Source organism: Poecilia reticulata, chromosome 6 (assembly GCF_904066995.2).
Source record: "Poecilia reticulata chromosome 6, P_reticulata-male-v2, whole genome shotgun sequence".
Taxonomy (NCBI): Eukaryota; Metazoa; Chordata; class Actinopteri; order Cyprinodontiformes; family Poeciliidae; genus Poecilia; species Poecilia reticulata.
Window position 1 is genome coordinate 7183895 of NC_088835.1, and position 3120 is coordinate 7187014.

Here is a 3120-nt window from a genome sequence, read left to right on the forward strand (position 1 = left end):
GCGTGATTTCAAATTTTTTGTCCGTTATTAATCGGCGTGCCAGCAGACCTCCACACAGAAAGCGTATATTTTTCATTAAATCTAGTGCCGAAACCTTCTCCTCTCCAACAATTTCAATTTGGACAGTGTTTTCCTTTGCAAATACTTCTGTCATTTTTGCTTGTTTCATATTCATGTCCGTGTTCTTTTTCAAATTGATCAAGACCGAGGGATCCGTCTGCTTGTCTTTTAAAGACTCCATTACAAATAAAGAAAAAAAACCCTCCCCAACAGTGGAAAACTGTGGGGAGGTAAATCCACAAAACAGAGAAAAAAACCAAAAAGGTAAAGAAAAATCCAAAGAAGAAAACGAAAAAACAGGGCTGAGGAAATGATGCTCCTACCGCGGTGCAAACCAAAAAGTTGATTGACGCAAAGTGGGCGTGTTCAAGGTGGTATGGCCGTAAGCCACAAGGTTGAGTGAGCTGCAGCTTTTTGTACATCAGTGCAGCCAGCTGGCAATCGCTTTCTGTTTTACCCGACTAAATTTTGTAGGGTTCGCTGTGCTTCTGTGTAGGAACAAAACATGGAGGGACACGTAGCTGAAAGGTAGCAGCAGCACCCTCTGCTGCACAAAAAGGCTTACGGCACCTGGTATTCCCAGGCGGTCTCCCATCCAAGTACTAACCAGGCCCGACCCTGCTAAGCTTCCGAGATCAGACGAGATCGGGCGTTCTCAAGGTAGTGTGGCCGTAAGCCACAAGGTTGAGTGAGCTGCAGCTTTTTGTACATCAGTGCAGCAATCTGGCAATCGCTTTCTGTTTCACCTGACTAAATTTTGTAGGGTTCGCTGTGCTTCTGTGTAGGATCAAAACATGGAGGGACACGTAGCTGAAAGATAGCAGCAGCACCCTCTGCTGCACAAAAAGGCTTACGGCACCTGGTATTCCCAGGCGGTCTCCCATCCAAGTACTAACCAGGCCCGACCCTGCTAAGCTTCCGAGATCAGGCGTTCTCAAGGTAGTGTGGCCGTAAGCTGCCCAGTAGAATCAGCTGCAGCTTTTTGTACATCAGTGCAGCCAGCTGGCGCTCGCTTTCTGTTTTACCCGACTAAATTTTGTAGGGTTCGCTGTGCTTCTGTGTAGGATCAAAACATGGAGGGAGACGTAGCTGAAAGGTAGCAGCAGCACCCTCTGCTGCACAAAAAGGCTTACGGCACCTGGTATTCCCAGGCGGTCTCCCATCCAAGTACTAACCAAGCCCAAACCTGCTAAGCTTCCGAGATCAGACGAGATCGGGCGTTCTCAAGGTAGTGTGGCCGTAAGCCACCCAGTAGAATCAGCTGCAGCTTTTTGTACATCAGTGCAGCCAGCTGGCGCTCGCTTTCTGTTTTACCCGACTAAATTTTGTAGGGTTCGCTGTGCTTCTGTGTAGGATCAAAACATGGAGGGAGACGTAGCTGAAAGGTAGCAGCAGCACCCTCTGCTGCACAAAAAGGCTTACGGCACCTGGTATTCCCAGGCGGTCTCCCATCCAAGTACTAACCAGGCCCGAACCTGCTTAGCTTCCGAGATCAGACGAGATCGGGCGTTCTCAAGGTAGTGTGGCCGTAAGCTGCATGGTTGAGTGAGCTGCAGCTTTTTGTACATCAGTGCAGCCAGCTGGCGCTCGCTTTCTGTTTTACCCGACTAAATTTTGTAGGGTTCGCTGTGCTTCTGTGTAGGAACAAAACATGGAGGGACACGTAGCTGAAAGATAGCTGCAGCACCCTCTGCTGCACAAAAAGGCTTACGGCACCTGGTATTCCCAGGCGGTCTCCCATCCAAGTACTAACCAAGCCCAAACCTGCTAAGCTTCCGAGATCAGACGAGATCGGGCGTTCTCAAGGTAGTGTGGCCGTAAGCTGCCCAGTAGAATCAGCTGCAGCTTTTTGTACATCAGTGCAGCCAGCTGGCGCTCGCTTTCTGTTTTACCCGACTAAATTTTGTAGGGTTCGCTGTGCTTCTGTGTAGGAACAAAACATGGAGGGACACGTAGCTGAAAGATAGCTGCAGCACCCTCTGCTGCACAAAAAGGCTTACGGCACCTGGTATTCCCAGGCGGTCTCCCATCCAAGTACTAACCAAGCCCAAACCTGCTAAGCTTCCGAGATCAGACGAGATCGGGCGTTCTCAAGGTAGTGTGGCCGTAAGCCGCCCAGTAGAATCAGCTGCAGCTTTTTGTACATCAGTGCAGCCAGCTGGCGCTCGCTTTCTGTTTTACCCGACTAAATTTTGTAGGGTTCGCTGTGCTTCTGTGTAGGAACAAAACATGGAGGGACACGTAGCTGAAAGATAGCTGCAGCACCCTCTGCTGCACAAAAAGGCTTACGGCACCTGGTATTCCCAGGCGGTCTCCCATCCAAGTACTAACCAGGCCCGACCCTGCTAAGCTTCCGAGATCAGACGAGATCGGGCGTTCTCAAGGTAGTGTGGCCGTAAGCCGCCCAGTAGAGTCAGCTGCAGCTTTTTGTACATCAGTGCAGCCAGCTGGCGCTCGCTTTCTGTTTCACCCGACTAAATTTTGTAGGGTTCGCTGTGCTTCTGTGTAGGATCAAAACATGGAGGGAGACGTAGCTGAAAGGTAGCAGCAGCACCCTCTGCTGCACAAAAAGGCTTACGGCACCTGGTATTCCCAGGCGGTCTCCCATCCAAGTACTAACCAGGCCCGAACCTGCTTAGCTTCCGAGATCAGACGAGATCGGGCGTTCTCAAGATAGTGTGGCCGTAAGCTGCAAGGCTGAGTGAGCTGCAGCTTTTTGTACATCAGTGCAGCCAGCTGGCGCTCGCTTTCTGTTTTACCCGACTAAATTTTGTAGGGTTCGCTGTGCTTCTGTGTAGGATCAAAACATGGAGGGAGACGTAGCTGAAAGGTAGCTGCAGCACCCTCTGCTGCACAAAAAGGCTTACGGCACCTGGTATTCCCAGGCGGTCTCCCATCCAAGTACTAACCAGGCCCAAACCTGCTTAGCTTCCGAGATCAGACGAGATCGGGCGTTCTCAAGGTAGTGTGGCCGTAAGCTCCAAGTAGAGTCAGCTGCAGCTTTTTGTACATCAGTGCAGCCAGCTGGCGCTCGCTTTCTGTTTTACCCGACTAAATTTT

The 3120-nt window shown here is 50.6% G+C and overlaps 8 non-coding genes and 1 pseudogene across 8 annotated transcripts; all 9 read right to left on the reverse strand.

Moving 5' to 3' along the window:
• Positions 1–618: 618 nt before the first annotated feature.
• Positions 619–737, reverse strand: LOC145552104 (5S ribosomal RNA). Its single transcript, XR_014088052.1, has one exon. It is a non-coding gene; the product is annotated as a 5S ribosomal RNA (ribosomal RNA).
• A 170-nt stretch (positions 738–907) lies between these two features.
• On the reverse strand, positions 908–1016 carry LOC145552081 (5S ribosomal RNA; annotated as a pseudogene).
• A 170-nt stretch (positions 1017–1186) lies between these two features.
• Positions 1187–1305, reverse strand: LOC145552078 (5S ribosomal RNA). The gene has a single exon (XR_014088028.1). It is a non-coding gene; the product is annotated as a 5S ribosomal RNA (ribosomal RNA).
• Positions 1306–1475: 170 nt separating this feature from the next.
• Positions 1476–1594, reverse strand: LOC145552098 (5S ribosomal RNA). Its single transcript, XR_014088047.1, has one exon. It is a non-coding gene; the product is annotated as a 5S ribosomal RNA (ribosomal RNA).
• Positions 1595–1764: 170 nt separating this feature from the next.
• Positions 1765–1883, reverse strand: LOC145552079 (5S ribosomal RNA). Its single transcript, XR_014088029.1, has one exon. It is a non-coding gene; the product is annotated as a 5S ribosomal RNA (ribosomal RNA).
• A 170-nt stretch (positions 1884–2053) lies between these two features.
• Positions 2054–2172, reverse strand: LOC145552080 (5S ribosomal RNA). Its single transcript, XR_014088030.1, has one exon. It is a non-coding gene; the product is annotated as a 5S ribosomal RNA (ribosomal RNA).
• Positions 2173–2342: 170 nt separating this feature from the next.
• On the reverse strand, positions 2343–2461 carry LOC145552105 (5S ribosomal RNA). The gene has a single exon (XR_014088053.1). It is a non-coding gene; the product is annotated as a 5S ribosomal RNA (ribosomal RNA).
• A 170-nt stretch (positions 2462–2631) lies between these two features.
• Positions 2632–2750, reverse strand: LOC145552077 (5S ribosomal RNA). The gene has a single exon (XR_014088027.1). It is a non-coding gene; the product is annotated as a 5S ribosomal RNA (ribosomal RNA).
• Positions 2751–2920: 170 nt separating this feature from the next.
• On the reverse strand, positions 2921–3039 carry LOC145552087 (5S ribosomal RNA). The gene has a single exon (XR_014088036.1). It is a non-coding gene; the product is annotated as a 5S ribosomal RNA (ribosomal RNA).
• Between the last annotated feature and the right edge of the window lie 81 nt (positions 3040–3120).